Below are 20,225 nucleotides of genomic sequence, written 5' to 3'. Positions count from 1 at the left end.
GGCCAGGGTTTCTCAGGGCACAACCGCTGGTAGTTATAAACAGTAAACAAAACGTAGTAACCGTTTTAAGCACAAGAGATTGCTATATCACATGGGGCATAAATCATTAGCTTCATAATTTCAGCAGCCGTGTTTCCATAGCAAAATTAAGCCAACAGTTCCCCCTGTGGCAATAATGAAGTACTGTAATGCCGAGAGGGGGGAAAAAAAAGGGAAAAAAAACCACCACCAAGAGAAGGCATTATTGTCCCTTGGAAATGATTGAAAAATCCAAGTTCAATGAATGATTTGTAGGGCTCTTGTCTCTGTGCCATTCTTTTGAGGGGTGAGAAAGGGGTTGCCTCCAAAACCCATGTCTATTCTGGTAGACCAGCGGTTCTCAACCTGTGGGTCGCGACCCCTTTGGGGATCGAACGACCCTTTCACAGGGGTCGCCTAAGACCATCGGAAAACACATATATAATTATATTGTTTTTGTGATTAATCACTATGCTTTAATTCTGTTCAATTTGTAACAATGAAATTGGGGGTCACCACAACATGAGGAACTGGATTAAAGGGTCGCGGCATTAGGAAGGTTGAGAACCACTGTTGTAGACGGTTTGACAAGCTCAAGTGCATTTGCATTCAAGCCCCCCACGGCCACCACGTGCTGGAGGTAGGGCATGAAAGCGATGACACATTGCAATTGAGAAGATGACAAGTTTCTCTCAGCTGCATAGGCGAACATTATTCACGGATTTAGAGAGAGACAAACGAATGCTAGGTGTGGGACAGGACAGAGGGATGACAAGGCTCTTCCCTCTCTTAGGGGCTCAAAAGCTGGATGGCCAACAAGCTGAAAGAAAACACTTCCAATATTGAGCTGGGCCACTGGACCCAGCCAGGAGGTCAAAGCCGTCCTGATTCCCCCATGAACGTCGCCAAGTGCCAAAGTTCATTAAAAAAAATCTGGCCCCAAACTACAAACTATCCAAATGTCCACCAACTGATGACTGGACAAACAAAATATGGTACCTCCATACAATGGAAGGAATAAAATCCATAAAAGGAGCTAAAGCGCTAATACATACTACGCGATGAACTTGAAAACATGCTAAGAAATCATACACTGAAGGCCACAGAATATGTGACATTTACAGGAAGTGCCCAGAACAAGTATATCCATACAGATAGAAAGCAGACCACAGGCTGTTGGGGGGAAATAATGGGATATGACTGCTAATAGGTACACAGTTTTGGGGGGTTAATGAAAATTTACACAACCTTGTAAATATGCTAAAAACGAGATGCAACCTTTAAAGGATGAATTTTTGGTATGTCTACTGTACCTCAATTTGTTTGATATTAAAGAAAAAGTACCAGTTACCATTCAACTTACTAGACCAAAGCTAGTAATTACCCCTTTCTTCCAACTGATTCAATGCAAAATAGGGTTTTAAGTGATATATTTCTATCCTGCTGTGTCAAGAAATGGTTCACGTGACTGAGAGTCAAATTGGCTAGGCCCTAAAGGAGGTTCTAGAAAAACAACCTGAATGGTATATGCCAAGGTACTCAACCACCTTTTCCTAACTCAGTGGTGACTTCTCTGGGAACATACCTCATCACTATCCCTTCACTTACTGCCATCCTTGATTATTCTTATAAAAATGAGACAAATGATGTATCTATTCATTTTTGTTAGTTGCTTATTGACTATCTTCCCCTCTAGAATGTCAGCCCCCACGAACCAGGAAGCTGGTTTTGGCACAGAGCAAGGTAGGCACCAAAGAAGTGTTTGTGGGGAGAAAAAAAAAAACACAGGAGTAAGTTTTTTCTCCCATGAGATGATGAGAAAGAATAAAAATGGTAGAGTTATCCACTACCTAAAGTCAAGAATATCGAATACCCTGCCCGTCCCCCACCCCAACCCCCCAGCCCTCTCCTTTCGGAAGGTGACATGCCCATATCCCTGGTGACATCAAAATTGAGCTCTTCTGCATCCCTGGCCCTCAGTGTTCCAAATGTCAATATCCTTAACTTCATCCTCTGCTTTCTATGTCTGCTTCACTCAGAGATCTCTTCAAGTGTTTCGGAACCCAGTCTGAAAACCTAACCCCGTATTCCCAATTGAACTATTTGCTTGATAGTTTGGCTTGGGAACCTAAGGTCTGACCTGGCAATAAATTCTGAGCACTGGTGTTCTGGTAGCCAAACCAAAAGATCAAAGGTCTTTCCCATGTCCACTACTGTGCATTCAAAATTCTATTTCGGCCAAACAAAACATTCTATTATGCACTATAAGGGTTTTGTAAGTCACAGCCTTTGGCCGTAGGAAGAAATTAAATTTGTCAATGAGATCCTCTTTAAACACACACACACACACACACACACACACACACACACACAAACCCTCCATGGCCTCATTTCTGATGATACACTTGTTTTGCCCTAAGTTTGATCTAAGAATTCATTTTTAAATTTGCACATGTAGGTCTCTGCTGAATTATTCCAGCTCATTCAACTCATTTATAGCTACCTTCCTATAGGTCTGCTGCCACTGTGTGTTAAATAAAACACATTTGTCTTTCAGATAGTAGGATTAAAGGAACTAGATAACATTTATTTTTGAAAATTAACTACTCTATCATTTCTTATACACAATTCTATCACTGGGATCCAAGTCGAAGCCCCTGTTCATGCTGTCAGGGCTACTGAAGCAGAGAACGGGAACTACTCCTCGTCCTTATGCAAGTTCCTTATAAACGGAATGTACAGATGGCTTTTATGGCTTATTCCTACTTAAGCCTCTGGTTCAGTATGATTTCAACTAATGAAAATATCTGGGGGGGAGTACCCCACAGCCCCCCCAGTGATGGCCCTGATGACAACACACATCTGGAGGCTCTGAATCACCCCGATGATTGATTTGATTTTCCCACTCTTCACCTAGACTTCTGGCATGGGCTACACAGAGCTCTATCACTGTGGGCTTTGGGCTGCAACTTGCTTCCAGCTGTAAGCTTTGTACTACACTCTGATTCACCTTTCTTCTTGGCTACGCTTGGCCCGGCCTCCATATGTTCCCCATCCCCCCCACACACACACCTCCCCTGTGTCATCGTAGCCTAACTGCCAACCAAGCCTCACTCTGCTCCCCGTCCAAGACACACATTTGCCTCCAATCCTGCTCACTCATAAGTCACTGGCTGTCTAATTGCTCCTTTACAGCTTCTTAGGAGATAGCAATGGGTAGGACCCGTGTGATTAGAAATGCTCACCACCTAATGCAGCAGCCAATACGCCTTGGTGTGTGTAAGCAGGCAACCAGGTCCTGAGCACCTGAATTCTGACTCTCCACCCTCTCACCTTACCTCACCGCCTCCCAGCGTGAGCTGCATGGAACAATGTCATTTGGCCACTGTGGACTCAAGGGCACACTGCTAAGATCCCCCAGGAGTTACAAAGATAAATAGCATCCCTCTGCTGCCTTCGGGCCGGTTTCACAATACTCCTATGTGTATGAAATCCGAAATTATGAAAAAGTTGAAATTGTGGGGTTAAAGAAATGTCTGTGCCAACCTTGGAACGGATGAGAAATCCACTTTGCTGAATTCTTGCAGAATTGCAGAATTTGCAAACAGAGTTAATTGCACCCTGTTTATGCTCCCGCCGTCACCTACAACACAGTGAAGAGAAGCACAAGCCCTCTTCTGTCAGGGGCCTGAGACCCTCTCTTGATCCCTGGCATCAGAATTTCTGAAAGTGACTGTGGGTTCTCTGATGTGAGCAAGCACTGTGATTATCATTTCAAATCTCATTTTTTTAAAAATCTTTTCATGATGGTATCCAAATGCATTAAATGGTGCTGCTCAAGTTAGTGCTGAAAACAAATCCCAAGTGGATAACTTGGGAATAGAAATGAGATGGGCTACAGCACCGCAGAGAGCAAAAGAGCGCCGACATCGATTTGGGAAGGAGCCCTCAACAAAGTAAGAAAATGTAAAAAGTTAACTTCAACGCAAATGGACACTGAAATAATTATCGATGTATATGCTCCAAAAACGCATTCCTTCTTGGGGAGAATTTGTTTTGAACTATTTGAGTTTTAAGTTGGACAGAGTCTCCAGGAATAACATTTCCCTCCTTTGAAAAGCAAGTACTTAAATTTTATTTCCCACTGCTCTACCTTACAATCCCTACAGTTGAGTTAGAAAAGACTCTTTATGATTCCACACATCCTCTGCCAAGGAAACCACTATTATCCCTCTCACTACTCCTTTCCTTTTGCTTCTCTTCCTGTTTGAAATATCTTCACTCGTCCTACCCACTAATCCAAATACATGGCCCGGCTTCAAAGGCCCACTCGAGCTCGACCTCATCTGCTACGTTGTACCTGACTTAGTAGAGTCACAGGTTTTATACTTGGAATGGACCTCAGAGACTATCTACTTCATATATTTTCCTATTGGGCGACACAGAGACACTCAGAAGCCTTTCGAAGGAGAGTCAGAAATAGGAGGGGGTGGGGGGTGGTGTAAGTGGACAGCAGAGTCCCGGGTCTCTCACACTCTATTCTAGCACTGATTCCATCATTTTCATCATTTGCCTTTCCAAGAAATAAATTGCAGGACAACAGGTCCCAGAGCTTTGAGGGAGGGAAACCTCAAGTCCAACATGATAAATGAAGAAATTAAGGTGGTCAGTGGAATATCTTATCCTGGTTTTCAAACAGTCCAGGAAGAAATGTAAACTAAAATTTAAGATCTTTGGACTCACGGCCCAGCTACACTGATCTATTTTCTTTATAACTAAAATCGTATTTCCTATTGATGGTTCTCTGGTGTCTTGTGTTATTTATACATTTGACTGTTGTCTGTCCAATACACTGAGTGAGGCTGTGGCTGGCCCATGCCAAGGCATAACCTATGCTCTTTGTTCTTCTCCTAGCCCAGCCCTAGGTTCAGAGAATACACATGTCCTATATTCCCTTCTCAGAAGCACGGACATTCCTGATTCATATATAAAATTAGGCAAAACAACATTCAAAAGATCAACATGAGGGTATTGACAGAAATAGCATAAACGCCATCCTACATAGACACTCTCTTCCGTATCCCAACTTTATTCACTCAAGTTGACATAAAGCGTAGTCAGTACAGACTTTTTTGACACAAAAAATGATATTTCTGTCTTCATTTATATTTGTGCCCTGATTAGCATTGACAAATCTAGATTTCATCAATTACACTTCTTGTCCTAAGTTCCATTGTGTTTTCACCCCTCGAATCTTGCTTTGGTGACCTTTTACAATTGCGACACAACACTTCAACAAGAAAAGCTGACCTCTGATAAAAATGCTTTTAAATTTTTTAAATAATTAAAAACACTTCTATTCTTCATTGACTATAAGCTCTTTCCTCCCGCTGCTCCTTTCTCCTGATAAACTTCCTGAAAGTGTACCCTGCACATGCTACCTTTGTCTCCTCTCTTCTTCCATCTTCAGGTTCTGTATTATTTACCTCTTCAATGTAGGTACTTTTCCTCCATCTCTGTTCTTCCTCTACGCAGTCTATTTCATCCGCTCTCTTCTCATCACTGCCTTTAGAGCAGGGTAAGAGGAGCGCGTCTTCTGGATTCCACCCTGACCTCTACAGCAGTGGTTCTCAACCTTCTGGCCCTTTAAATACAGTTCCTCATGTTGTGACCCAACCATAAAATTATTTTCGTTGCTACTTCATCACTGTCATGTTGCTACTGTTCTGAATCGTCATGTAAATATCTGAGATGCAGGATGGTCTTAGGCAACCCCTGTGAAAGGGTCATTCGACCGCCAAAGGGGTCGCGACCCACAGGTTGGGAACCGCTACTCTACAGGGTATGTAGTCCACAGTGCACATGGGATGTGCTCACCTGGAGCCTACCCTTCCCATCTGAACCTCATTCCGGAGACCCAGGACTTCAGATTCCTTATCTGAATCTTGCTGTGCCTGCTGCCAGGGCTCAAGTTTCTTCTTCTGGACTTTGGGACCACACTCCTGATGTGCACAATGCATCCAGGTCCTGCAAGTGGCCAAAAAGTGGCTGTTTGTGAGAAAGGGGGTTGCAGGCAGTGGGGATGCGGGACACAGCTTGAGTCTGTAGACTGGAGCTTCCCAGAAGTGCACCTGAGGCCATGCAATTCATGGGAAGGGTCAGAGTCGGGGGCAAGGGGAATGGGGAGATTCTTCCTAAGCTACAGCCACCAGGTTCTAGCACAGAATTCTAATTCACACCCAGCCTTCCAGGTAGGCATGAAGGCAATTTTGCCATAATGGGAGGTTAGATTATATTTTATTTAACAAATGGCATGTGGTCCTCCATTTTCACTCTTATCAAAGGACCTACAAACCTTAGGGAAAGACATGAGCCTTTTCTAAGTCAAGATTAATTTCTTTTTTTTTTTTTTTTTTCGCTTAAAGTATTACAAAGGGTATTACATAAGTGTCCTTTTTTCCCCCCCGCCCTTGACAAACCCCTACCCTCTCTTACCCCCCAGTGTCTTATGTCCATTAGTTATGCTTATATGCATGCATACAAGTCCTTCGGTTGATCTCTTACTCCCCTCCCTCCTGCCCCCCAACTCTCTCTGGCCTTCCCACTGCAGTTTGACAATCAGTTTGAGGCAGCTCTGCCTCTGTATCTATTATTGTTCAAAAGTTTGTAATGGTCTTTATTATCCATGAATGAGTGAGATCATGTGGTATTTTTCCTTCATTGACTGGCTTGTTTCACTTAGCATAATGCTCTCCAGTTCCATCCATGATGTTGCAAATAAGTCAAGATTAATTTCTAACCTCATACTAACTTCATTCTTTTTAAAGGTGCACATCCAACTTAAAACATCCAAAGCTAAGTTAATCTCTTCCTTCTCATCTTGCACCCACTTGTCCAAATTTGTGTCATTTCTTAATTAACAGCATCACCATCCGCTCAGTTACCAGCTAAAGGTCTTGCAGTCGTCATTGACTTTCCTCTTCCCTAATCCTCAGGATTTAATAAGAGATAAAATGTAGCTGACGTCTGAAATATCTGACTTTTTCAAGCCACTTCATTCAGTTGATTCATTATAATAGTCATTCGACTGCCTTCTCTTTCTGTCCCTCCCTCCTTAAATCACTGACCACATTTCCACCAGAATTATTGGGTTCCCACTCATCAGCTGTCCACCATCCCTGCCCCTATTTTCTATAGATTAGAAAACAAATTCGTTTTCAGATTCAAGGTCTTAATAATCTGTCCTCTAGCCCAGCGGTTGCCAACCTTTCAGACCTCACAGACTACCAATGGTCTGCAGACCACTGGTTGGCTGGCAGCCACTGCTCTGGCCTAACCTTCCAACCCCCCACAATCACACTTGTCTCTTAGTCTTCAAACCCACCCATACAGTCATACACAAGTGCTCTTTAATCTGGTCAATCCCAAGTACTTGCTGATCCCAGATGACTTGCTAATTTATAAATTTGTCATAGACTTTGACATACATGTACATTTACTTAAGCTATTCCTTTTGTCCGTATTCCTTGTACTTCTATAAAAATCCAACTAACTATTCTATCGCCATTTCCTCCATGAAGCCTTCCACAATTACTCCACCAAAATCACTCCCTTTCCTATGTTCACCTAACATTAATGTATGCCACTTTTACAATGCTTACATTTTTGCAAATTATGAATGGATGCCTTTCTATCCCTTAAGTACAAATTCCTTTAATGCATAACTGGTGTGTACTCATCCTATACTAATAAAAGACAAACATGAAAATTGACCGTACTTTCGCTACACCTTAAGCCACGCCCACCAGCCAATCAGAGCGACTATATGCAAATTAACCCAACCAAGATGGCGGCCGGCAGCCACGGAGCTGGAGCGAGCAGGAGGCTTGCTTGTTCCAGTGATGCCAAGGTAAATAAACCCCAGATACCTGCTTTCAGCCAGCCGTGGCCACGGAGCTGGAGAGAGCAGGAGTGGGTTGCCCCTGGTGATGGAGGAAGCCAAGCTTTCCACAGGCCTCTGCTAAAGGCAACAAAGTTTCAATTATAGAAGGTAAATAAATCCCAGAATAAAAAAAAAAGAAAAAAAGGAGAGGCTGGGAGCTTACGTCGCCAGGGTGCTTGGCCAGCCTGAAAACGGCCCTCAGCCCCTCACCCAGACTGGCCAGGCACCCCAGTGGGGACCCCCTACCCTAAAGGGGGTGTGGCCAGCCTGAAAACAGCCATCAGCCCCTCACCCAGGCTGGCCAAACCTCCATGGGGTGAGGATCCCCACTGGGGTGGACATCCTCCAAGGGGTCCCACACTGCAAGAGGACATAGGCTGGGCTGAGAGACCCCCCAAGTGCACAAATTTTTGTGCACCGGGCCTCTAGTTTCTATATAATCCTCATGCCTTTCACTTTGTCCCACACATAGTAAGTGCTTTTAAATGTTTAATTTCTAAGCCAAATCTAAACAGAGATAGGTTTTAATAAAATTAAAAACAAATCATATACCGTATTCACTTAAAGAGGATTCTCAGGATGTCTTTGATCTGTTCCAATCCATGGGGAGACCCTTAAACATTTACTTGATCACAAGATTCTAAAGTTTCTCTCTCCCAAATGGGTTTACCATCTCCTCTCAAAGCTGCAGTGATAGGTCTGCAAAGCTTGTCAAGAAGCTCCGATGAAAGGCAAGGCAGGGCCGCGAGCATTATTACAAAGACAGGTGTAGCATTCTCTCCAGCACCAGCCACCTGTGTGTCCTTGGTTTTCAGAGATGCCGCGCACGTGTCGGCCACAGGCCTCCCCGAGTCACTTATCACCCTGAGAACAATGCTCCTTAGATGGAGACCATCTGGGATTGCAGACTTTTCCAGCCCAAAGTCCTCTAATTTTTCAATCACCTGCTCTAACATAAGCCTGGTTTTGTTTTGTGTTCATAGTATGTCTCCTGGGCAGTTTATGAATCTGTGTCTGGCTTTTCCCTTCAAATCATCTTCGGTATCACAGGATGAAGTTAGGGGAGAAGTCCAAGTCACGGGATTTGCACATCCTTTTGGTTTTCAGAGCTGGTGAAAGTCAAATGCGGTGTCTTTACTTGCTAAATAGGCAGGTGAAAACCAACGAAGTCTAGTGATAGTGACAGTATTATAAAGTACCTGGCAGTTCAGAGGCAACTTTCATGTATATTGTCTGATTAATTTCTCATTACAGTCCTGAAATGTATGCATCCTGTTTCACAGATCAGAAAAAACAGCTCCCAGATTTTTTCTTTTCTTGGAAATACATAGCTAGTAAGTGGCTAAGCTAGAATGTCAGTCTTCTGAACCCAAATCTCATGCTCTTTAGCACATGTTGCCTATAACATATAGGCAACAGCCCAATAATTAAGTGTTCTGTTTATTTGCAGAACTAAAAGTAATTTACAGGCATAGTAAATTCTCATTCAGACATGACAAAGTGTATTTGTGAGGAAGTACAGTTCAATGAGGAAAAAAGTCCAAATTGCATTTCTAAGGCAGTTTTATTCCTAATAAGCCTGGTGTACATGACAAACTAAAAAGTAAATAAATAGTAAGTAAAGTATAGTAAACACTTTCAGTAATTTTCATGTAATTATATCAGCAACCATTGTTGTTATTCCTTCTTTAAGATTGGTTAATTGGGCAGAACAACCAAATCTACTATTTTACTTGTCTGCCATAAACAGAGTCTAAGCCAGAGTGAAATAATGTATAGGCAATCAGACTCCCTTTAGAGGCCATTATTAAGGGCGGGGGGGGGGGGGGGAAATCAAAGGAAGATTCTTGCAGCTCTTGAATATCCACTCCCTACCTGTTTCTACTTCACTTCCTACATACTTAGGAGAGATAAGCTTTTCCTAAAGCCAAGTCCAACAAATTATATCATCAGTTGCTGAGGGAATAACAATGCAGTCAGTCAGAATGAGGGATTCTTGGTTTTCATCCCAAAATGGATTTCCCTTGGCCACTCCTGTGCCATTTCTCCCTCTCTTTGTACAGATTTATAATCCGTGTGCCTAATTTTCATGGCTCCCTAAGTCACGTGGAAGACACTAGCATTTTTACCAGAATAATTCAACGGGTACGTGACAGTTGAAATTACATCTTCTCCTTTAACTCTATATTCTCATTTTACTCCTCTCCAAAAACAAAGCTCTGTTGACAGAGAAGAGGTGAATTTGATTTGTGCGCCTGGCTACCATTTGTGGGACCCTTGTTACTTCTGTCTCCTGACAAAGCCTGAATTGTCATGGCAACATCAGTGTCTCCATCAACAAAGAGAGAGGAAGACCAACCATTAGAACTTATCTAAATTAACCTCTCCTCAAATGTCCTCACCGCTCTATTTCACTTAAGTTTGAATGTGCCACTTAAGGCACTGAAGTATTCTTCTAATGGGAAAAGCCAAGAAATAACGAAAATGCCAATAAAATGTGATTTGAAACCAAATATATTTAAGATGAGGTTGAGTACTATATACATATGTGCATTATTGGTCAAGTAAACTTTCTACATCAACAAAAGAGCACAGTTTTTCCCCTGCAAATTAATAGATTATAAAATCAGTAGGCTTTTCAAGAAGGCAATTAAGAAAAATGGAGGCAGAAACAACTTCAATCCTTTTAGAATATTTTGCCTTCAAAAAAAAACACACAAAAAACTTTCTGTAAAATCACCTAAAATGAAACCTAAGTTATAACTCTGGTTCTATGAGTCCGGTGGAGTCAAATTTAACTTGAAAACATCTTTCATTTCTATAGCTACTTTATTATATTTATACAAGACTACAAAAAATTAATTGGGTGATTTAAGTGAGTCAACTGTCACATATATTATGAGCTCTGCATGTGTGTGCTATGAAGCAATGCTGACTATGAGTTCAGCCTTTTACCAATTTATTTAGCCAAGGTTGCAAGAAGTTACTTAATGAGCATGAACACACAAACTGTCAATAAACCAACAGGAGGAAAAGTGGCGCATGACCTAAAAGGACCTCTCTGTTAGGCTAGGGAGATGATGAAGTAAGTTAAGTCACCAAGTCTTCTGGGTGATGCTATGTATGCTGCCACGGCGCGTGTAGCAAATGTGTAGATTGGGGGATTGGGGCAGGCAGGTAAGAGAAGGTCAGTCCCTAAACACGTATCTCACAGCGTGCATTAAATAAAATGCCTGGGAGAAATACTCTTCCTCAATTAAGATGGAAGATTGTATGAATATTTGCAGCATCTAGTCTTTGAACTCTCAGTACCTCGGCAATTCCTTGATTGCACTTGTCAACCTGTATTGAGCCTTTCAGTTTATTGAATACTAGAGGCCCGATGCACGAAGATTCGTGCAAGAATGGGCCTTCCTTCCCCTGGCTGCCAGCACCACCTTCGCTCTGGCCAGAGCCGCTTTTCTGCCTTCCCACGCTGACCAGAGGCCCGGAGCGGCATCTGTGTATGCAAATTAACCCACCATCTTTGTTGGGTAAATTTGCATACTCATTCTTGATTGGCTGGTGGGCATCTCGAAGGTATAGTCAATTTGCATCTTTCTCTTTTATTAGTGTAGATTAGTGTCAGGAAAAAAGCAGAAAAATTATTAAAATTATGGAAGGGTTAAGATCGCAGTTCAAGAATCGGGAAGATCTGACTTGTGTCCTGACTCCACTATTTATTTACAAGCTGTGTGGCACACTATTTAAAGTCTTGAAGCCCCAGTTTCTTTATCTGCTAACTGAGGAAAATAAATAGTGCCTGTTGGGGAGAAAGTTGTAAGAGTAAGTGAACTAAAACAAAAATTAATAGACTTTCATTCCCTCAGAGTATTACCTTTCTACACTTGTTGGGGTTTTAAATAATAGTAACTGACTTGGGTTCAATTAAACAGAAAAGGAATGAATTGGCAATATCATCTGTAACTTAGAGAATCAACTGAAAGGGTGGGGAATGAGGCTCTGGCAGAAAATCAAGGGAAGCTGGTCATAGGCACATAGTCCGCTCAGAACACAGGAATGGATGCTAGATTCTGGCTGCCACACCACAGGCCTCTCAACTCCTCCATATTGGCTGGGGGGAAATCTCTAACTGACCCCAGTCCTGCTTTATTCAAAGCCATGGGCAAGGGAACCTTACTGGCTAAGCTTAAGACATATTTCCATATTCTACAGTTCAGAGGGCAGGGACCCCTTGTGTTTCTATAATGGGAGATGGGTAGAACCTGTTTCCCCATCTTGTAATTCCTCCAAATAGGACTAGAATGGGATTCAGGGCACATCACTAGCCTGTAAAACAAGACTCACTAAATGTCAAGGAATCAACATCAACTAAATGGATTCTCTAACCGCAATTCTAATTCCATTAAACTAGAACGTGGTAAATAAGGGATAGATTTTAAAACCCCATATATTGGTAAATTTTTAAAAAGTGCTTTTGAATTGATTCAGTCAAAAAAGAAATCCTAATGAAAATTCTGAACTACTTGGAAATGGATGATAATAAAAATAGCAAAACATAGGGTACAACAAAACTGGTAATTTGAGGGAAATTTATAGCCTTAAATTTTAGAAAGAAATAGAGTCTGAAAATTAGTGATGTGACTATCCAGTTAAGAAATTAAGACAAGAATGGTCAAATAAACTACTAGGGGCAATCGATGAATAGAAAACTGATTAATATGGAGTAACAACAAACCAAAAGTTGGTTACTTGAAAGAATTAATAAAATAAACAGACTTCTAATAATATTGATCAAGAGACAGAAATACAAACTAATCTATAGTGATGGACAGCAGAGCAGTGGTTGCCTGGGGAGTGTGGGGCAGAGATTACAAAGAGCACAGAACATTTGGGGGTAATGGAAATGTTATATTTGCTCTCTTGTTTACGGTGATAATTTCATAGGTGTACACAAATGTCAACCCTTACAAAATAATTCCCTTTCAACCTCTTTGGTTTATTGTATTTTTACTATACTTGAGTGGTGTTAAAAATAGTAAATATATTATAAGAAAGAGAAAAGGAACTCCATTCCAGATATTGATCAAACTCTAAGCTACCCCAAAACCCACTAAAACTCAGCTAAGGATACAATGACTGCCACTTTTTCATTCACTGTTCACTCAAGAAATCCTTGAGACAAGCACCCAATACAGCAGTGAGGGTATAACAGTGAACAAAACAAACTGCTTGTCTTCATGGAGCTCATATTCTAGTGTGGTGAGTTTTATAGCAAATAAATAATTAAAGCCGGACAAAAGTAGGTTTACAGTTGCATTGTGACATTTTTTTGAGTGAATATAGCTATTGCAATCATCATAACTTGCATTTTTTTCCATACAAACAACTATAAACCTACTTTTCCCAATCCCTTTAAGTACCATCAGGGCAATAAATGTTAGAGAGAGAAAGCAGAATCATTCTTCCTGACACCATCATATTTTCTTCCAAATTCACCTATTTGCATTCTTTATACCCTCACCCCATTGAATTGCTTTTATTCAATTGCATTTTTGGAGTTATGTGATCAACATACACTGAAGGATTCATAAGAAACAACTTCACAAAAGTCAAACATAAAAGAAAATAGGAGATGAGTCCACTGCTAATTGATTGTATACAATAAAAACTTATTTAACAAATATTTCATAGCATTTTATATGTACCAGGCACTGTTCTATATGCTTTATAAAAATTTGCTCATCTAATTCTAATTATGGTGTTATGAGATAGAAACGACCATTTTCTCCATTGCAGAAGGGTAAACTGAAGTTCAAAAAGATTGAGTTACTTTTCCAAATCCCCATCGCTAACAAATGGTGGAGGTAGACAGCTGGCACCAGAGGCCATACTCTGAACTCTTACTTTATGCTGCCTTCTTTGAAACAAGAAAGCTTTGATAGAGATGACAGCATTTCTGCTAGACTTCAGCAATGATGTTCAGAATAGGCATATTCCAGATGTGGTCAAGAGGGATAATGGAGGTTAAGACGACAGTGTTGGATAGAAAAAGAACAGTCTCAGCAAAGAATACAAATAGGAATTGCCAAAACATTCAATTTTGCAACCAATATTTAGTAAAAGCCTACAAAGAGCTAAGTTCAGTTGCTGAGGTGAATATAAACACAATCACAATTTAGGGAGTTAAGCACTAAGAGTATTAAGCATAGGGAGTGAGGGGGCATCTGGGAGAGTCACCAGTTCCCATCTTTTTATATATATACTAGAGGCACGGTGCACAAATTTGTGCATGGGTGGGGTCTGGTCAGCCCACCCCACTCAGGCCAATCTGGCCGTAGGGAGGGGCCGCTGGAAGTTGGCCAGCCAGCCCCACCCCTAATCAGGGTTTGGGGGGCCAATCGGGGGCTGGGCCAGCCAGGGGGAGGGGCCGAGGGAGGCTGGTTGGCAAGCCGTTCCAGTCAGTCCCGTCAGTTCAGTCACTTGGCTTTTATATATATAGATAGATGGATAATTTTTTTTTATTGATTTCAGAGAGGAAGGGAGAGGGAGTGAGAGAGAGAAACATCGATGCTGAGAGAATCATTGATTGGCTGCCTCCTGCACGCCCCCTACTGGGGATCGAGCCCACCCTCTGGGCCTGTGCGCTGACCAGGAATGAAACCATGACCTACTTGTTCATAGGTCCATGCTCAACAACTGAGCCGCACCAGTGGGCAATCCCAATCGTTATAAGATTGGGGAGATGGAGCAAATGGGGGAAGGGTAAGCAGAGTCAGAGAAGCCATCCATCTTAAACAAATGACCAAAAAAAAAAAAGGCAGTCAATTGTAACTTCCGTTTTCCTCTCCCCATATAGACTCCAGGGAGAATTATAGAAAACAATTTTTTTTCTACCCCAAATGATTTTGTTTTCTTGACATATAGGTTTGTCTCCATTTTAATATTTCACTCATCTCCATATGAATCCAAAAGGGCATGCTGCTAAATGGTTACTAGTGGCACCACCCTTACACCATCTGTTTCTAATTAGGAAATGCAGGCTCTCCCTGGATAGATGACTTAGCATGACTCTGCAGCCTAATATTTTTTAAAGAGCCTGATTATTTTATGACACAATTAAGTTATATCACACAAAGCTAACCCATGCCCCGTTAAACAAAAAATATATGTCTTAACCTTGAACAAAGAGGTTACCAGTAAATTGCTTGTGCAAAGTGCACGCACTGACAGCTGCCTTTTAGGTATTTTTATTTATCTTAAAACTAAGACCAGGCTCTTCGATAAGCAAAGCCTGAGTTTGCATTTTCCGAGGGTTCTTCTTGTAGCACAATTTCTCTCAGCAGCCTCCTTTGTTCGTTTTTAGGAGTTTAATCCAAGTTGCAAATAAATGGATCTGTCATCATTTCTCAGAATGTGTTGTTTTCAACATGACCTGCTGATTTTCCCAAGTGCTCTCTGTTATTGCGAAGTCATGGTAGCACGGCCCATCAAACCCCTTTCACTTGCTTTTTGGCCACCAAATCCCTTGCCTTTCCTTTGACCTCCACCCAAGTATACAGCCTTGCATCACTCTTTTCTCCAGATGTCTCTTTTTTTTTTTTTTTTCTTTTAAACTCAAGTCCAAAGTATTTTCACTTGAATTTTCTTGACTTAACCCAAGAATAAGAAAAGCTGCTGGAACAGAGCCCACTCCTGCACGGGGAAATCTAGGTAGTAGAACTCCCTCACATGCATGGCAACTTCACCCCCAGTTCTGCAAACAGCCCCACCCATTTTCTTTCACTCCCCACAGCCTTGTGGAGAGAGTCAAAGGAGATCCAATATGTGAAACTGCTTTGTACGCTGTAAAAATATTAGGGGGGAGGGATCACTTTCTTGTGGCTTTGTTCTTGATTTGAATTAGCTTTGTTCATCTGGAGAACGGTAACTTGAGCAAATGGCGTGTTAGATTGGGATGCGGAGCGACTGATGAATGGTGACATCTGCTTTATCCACTTCAAGCTTGTCTCAAGGAATCACGCCCTCCAAGAACCTACTACTGTGAAACCTGGATTCTCACCCTAGCTGCATTTTGCAGTCAATCAAGGGGGCTTTTAGAAATCCTGATGCCCAGGTCACACACCTCAGAGCAATACGTTAGAAATTCTGGAAGTGGGAGCCAGGCATCGGCATTTTTTAAAAGCATCTCAAATGATTTCAGTGTGTGGCCACACATGAGCATCAATGATCTAGGCCCCTGGTCGGCAAACTGCGGCTCTCGAGCCACATGTGGCTCTTTGGCCCCTTGAGTGTGGCTCTTCCACAAAATACCACGTGCGGGCGCGCACATACAGTGCGATTGAAACTTCGTGGCCCATGGGCAGAAGTCGGTATTTTGTGGAAGAGCCACACTCAAGGAGCCAAAGAGCCGCATGTGGCTCGAGAGCCACAGTTTGCCGACCACTGATCTAGGCTCTTACACACCATGTGCTGATCCTTGTCACAGTCCTCAGCACATTATATCAAACCTGTCTGTCCACGTGGCCATCTCTCCTACTTTATATTATTTACTTCATGTCACGTCTAGAGTCTAATACAATGAATACCATATGCTAAGCATTCAATAAATGTTAAATTAAATGAAAGAGAATTGTAAATTGCTCCAGATTCCTCGAGATGATTTTTTTTCCTATGATACAGACCAGAAAAGGCTCAAAAAAAGTAGTTGGGAAAAGATGACTGGGTAGAAGTTGAATGTTTTTGTTTGTTTTCAATATTTAAACTATTGGCTGTGAATTTTAATAGATAGTTGCAAAGATTATTAAAGTTTCATCTCTGGGAGAAGAACAGCTTTTTGATATGCAATGTTTAACTTGCAGAGTGAAAGTTACTGAACTGAAAACCAGGTGGTCAATTTGTTAACAACTTTTAACAATTTTAAAATAAAGTCATTAGAGTTCTCTAAAAATAATATTTGCTTGGTATTCTAAAGCACTGATCCTGGGACTCAGCATGCTGAAGGATGAATTTGCAACTTTGTTCAAAATACAGGGTTCCAGTCCTTAGCCCCAGAATTTCAGATTCAGGGGTGGAGCAAAGGCATTTATGTAGGTAGTTTGCTGTTGTTGTTTTTCTATGACTGAAAAATGTTTTATTCTCTAGACCAGCCGTGGGCAAACTACGGCCCGCGGGCCAGATCCTGCCTGTTTGAAATGAATAAAACTAAAAAAAAAAAAGACCGTACCCTTTTATGTAATGATGTTTACTTTGAATTTATATTAGTTTACACAAACAGTCCATCCATGCTTTTGTTCCGGCCCTCCGGTCCAGTTTAAGAACCCATTGTGGCCCTCGAGTCAAAAAGTTTGCCCACCCCTGCTCTAGACAAATGTATACTGTCTCAGGCACTATTCAAGATCATGGAGAAGTGATGTCTGCGATTACCACTTTACAAAATGAGATGCCACCATCAAAATACCAGACTAATATCAGAGTATCTCCATGGGCAAATATTTTCAAGATACATATTCTACATCACATCAGGGGCATTATTTTACAAGAAATGAATAGAAGAGAGCCTCCTTTGGATGCTCAAATCATCTTGTTGGCCACACAAAATTAAATGAGTGCGGCCAAAGGAGTTAGAGCCCCCTCTCCCTCCTCCTTCCCCCCACCCCCCTCCCCCCCAAGCATTTCCCTTCCTGCCTATGTTCTTGGTATTATTCGGTTTGGTTTGGTCCCAGTTGAAAATAGCTACCAGCGTTGTTGTCAGCCCTACAAGAGCAATTATCAGATAGACTAATCTGCTTAGTTGTGATAACAGAATCCATTCTACTTACTTGAAGAAGAAAGGGTTTTATTAGGAGATTTGGGTGGCTCACAGAATCCTGAGAGGCCAAGGAAACAGACTTCAGGCTCAGTTCCAGGAACGACTCCCAGAATCGCACTTCCAAGGGGCCCACCCAGGAAGCGGGTGCTCCTGCCAAAATAAGGAAGTAGCTGCTGTTAACAGCTCTGCCACAGCCCGCTTGCAGAAATGGAGGCATCACACCCATTGGTTTTCTCTGCATGATTCACTTCCAAACCAGAGTCCTCCTCTGCTGCTTCCGATTTCTCGAAACCATATTAAATGTTTGTTCCCAGCAGGGAGAGGTTCTGCCTGGGAGAGTAGGGTCTACCCGTAGGGAACTATACAAGTGTAGACACGGTGTGTTCCAAAGTTTGGGGGTCGCTGATGCCCTGTACTAGGTAAGACATTGCAATGATTAAGGTTTTGCATCCCGAAACACCCCTAAAATGCATTTTGCTTTTTGTGGAGTATCCTGAAATGGAACAGCAAAATCCCTAGGTGTTCCTCTAAGCATCACAGCGGCTTCAAAATCAACGCTTGCACATTTTTTAGTTGCATCGTGACTATGATTAACCAGAGCTCCTTCAAGATGCTGCTGCTGTCCTTACTCAGACCCACGGGTAAGATCTCAGGTATGGACACCAGTTAAGCCAGAATCTTCAACATTTTTTAGTTGCATCGGGGGCGGGGCCACAACATTAGTAACAAAGAAACAGAATTTTTGGAGGATGAGGCCCAGAAATCAGGATTTTAAAAAGATTCCCAGGTGATTCTAATGTGCAGCCAAAGTTGAGAACCACTGGTTTAGACAAAGCTACCTGACATCTGGGATGGACGCCAATTAAAAAAAATAGACAAAGTTCAGGCAAATCTGATAATTACATAAAGCAGCATGGGTTTCCTTTAAACAGACAGGGAGGTGGCTTGAAATTAATACTGGGCTTAGCTCATTGCCTCTCATGTGAATTATCTAGTACAAATTCAATGCATGTGCAGAGCTTCCGGGAGCCCATTATCACTTGCTATTGAGATCCCTGCATGTGCCCGTGAGGAAAACTTCCCAAGTCATCTCATGAAACCCAATCTGCTCAAACTTCATTCTTGTGAAAGGTTTTTCTCTCCGTACTGCATCACCTGGCCAAGACTTTGAAGTAGCCAAAAATCTTTATTCTCAGTCATCTTAGTCTCCCTGACTCAGAGCATAACTAGGCCCTTTGCTCCACCTAGGGGACCAGGAACTTTAAGCATCTACCTTATCCTTCATCCCCAATCTATTACCTGATTTCATTCATGTCAAGGAAAAGGCAAACTGGTAGCTTAAGGTTCAATATCCTATCAGGAGGTAACTGTTAGGGTCACCGAAGGAGGAATACACAGGCCGAAAGGGGTGAAGAATTATGAATTTATTAGGTCATCTGGAAAAGCAGATGGGCTGAGCCCCAAAGTGGTGCCAGAGAGGGACAGGGAGACAGAGATTTTAAAGGACTCTAGGCGGGCTTTTTCTGGGTGGAGAATTCTCTGGGCGGAAAGATAATGGTCTTAGCAAGGGGAATGTGGTCTAAGCCATTGGTCAGCAAACTCATTAGTCAACAGAGCCAAATATCAACAGTACAACGATGGAAATTTCTTTTGAGAGCCAAGTTTTTAAACTATATAGGTAGGTACATTGTTATTAACTTAATTAGGGTACTCCTAAGCTGGCCTTCGCTAAAAACGTCCTCATTCTGAGGGGTCAACCTCAGCGAACGTACCCCCACTTCTTCAAACGCCACTTCTTCAAAATAGACTCGCCCAGGCCGAAAACCGACTTCTGCGCATGGACCACGAAGTTTCAATCGCACTGTATGTGCACGCCCGCACATGGTATTTTGTGAAAGAACCACACTCAAGGGGCCAAAGAGCCACATGTGGCTCGAGAGCCACGGTTTGCCGACCACTGGTCTAAGCAAAAGGGAACATTGGTTGTGAAATGATCTAAAGCAGTGGTTCTCAACCTTCCTAATGCCACTACCCTTCAATACAGTTCCTCATGTTGTGGTGATCCCCAACCATAAAATTATTTTCGTTGCTACTTCATAACTGTAATTTTGCTACTGTTATGAATCGTAATGTAAATATCTGATATGCAGGATGTATTCTCATTGTTACAAACTGAACATAATTAAAGCATAGTGATTAATCACAAAAACAATATGTAATTATATATGTGTTTTCTGATGGTCTTAGGTGACCCCTGTGAAAGGGTCATTCGACCCCCAAAGGGGTCGCGACCCACAGGTTGAGAAACTCTGATCTAAAGGTTAGTTCCATGGGGAAGGGGGATCCATTCAATTATTTGATCAGCCCTAACAGTAACTGAGCTAAGTCTTACATTTAAAAGAAGAGAAAAAAGACACTAATGGCAATCAAGGGTATTTCCCAATTAATAGAAGG

The 20,225-nt window shown here is 42.0% G+C and overlaps 1 long non-coding RNA gene across 5 annotated transcripts in view; it reads right to left on the bottom strand.

Moving 5' to 3' along the window:
• The window catches only part of LOC138999264 (uncharacterized), a 258,828-nt gene that overhangs the window by 208,099 nt on the left and 30,504 nt on the right, over positions 1-20,225 (bottom strand). For 4 of the 5 annotated variants that reach the window (XR_011469352.1, XR_011469349.1, XR_011469348.1 and 1 more), the window contains one exon: positions 17,782-17,921. The exons of the other annotated variant lie outside the window; for it this stretch is intronic. This is a non-coding gene — a long non-coding RNA (uncharacterized lncRNA). The remainder of the gene's footprint in view (positions 1-17,781; positions 17,922-20,225) is intronic. 5 annotated transcript variants of the gene reach the window in all.

Source organism: Myotis yumanensis, unplaced genomic scaffold, assembly GCF_028538775.1.
Source record: "Myotis yumanensis isolate MYYU_CA2020_CCGP unplaced genomic scaffold, mMyoYum1.0.hap1 SCAF_22, whole genome shotgun sequence".
Classification (NCBI taxonomy): Eukaryota; Metazoa; Chordata; class Mammalia; order Chiroptera; family Vespertilionidae; genus Myotis; species Myotis yumanensis.
The sequence above is the reverse complement of the archived record's forward strand: the minus strand, read 5'-3'. Positions and strand labels throughout refer to the sequence as shown.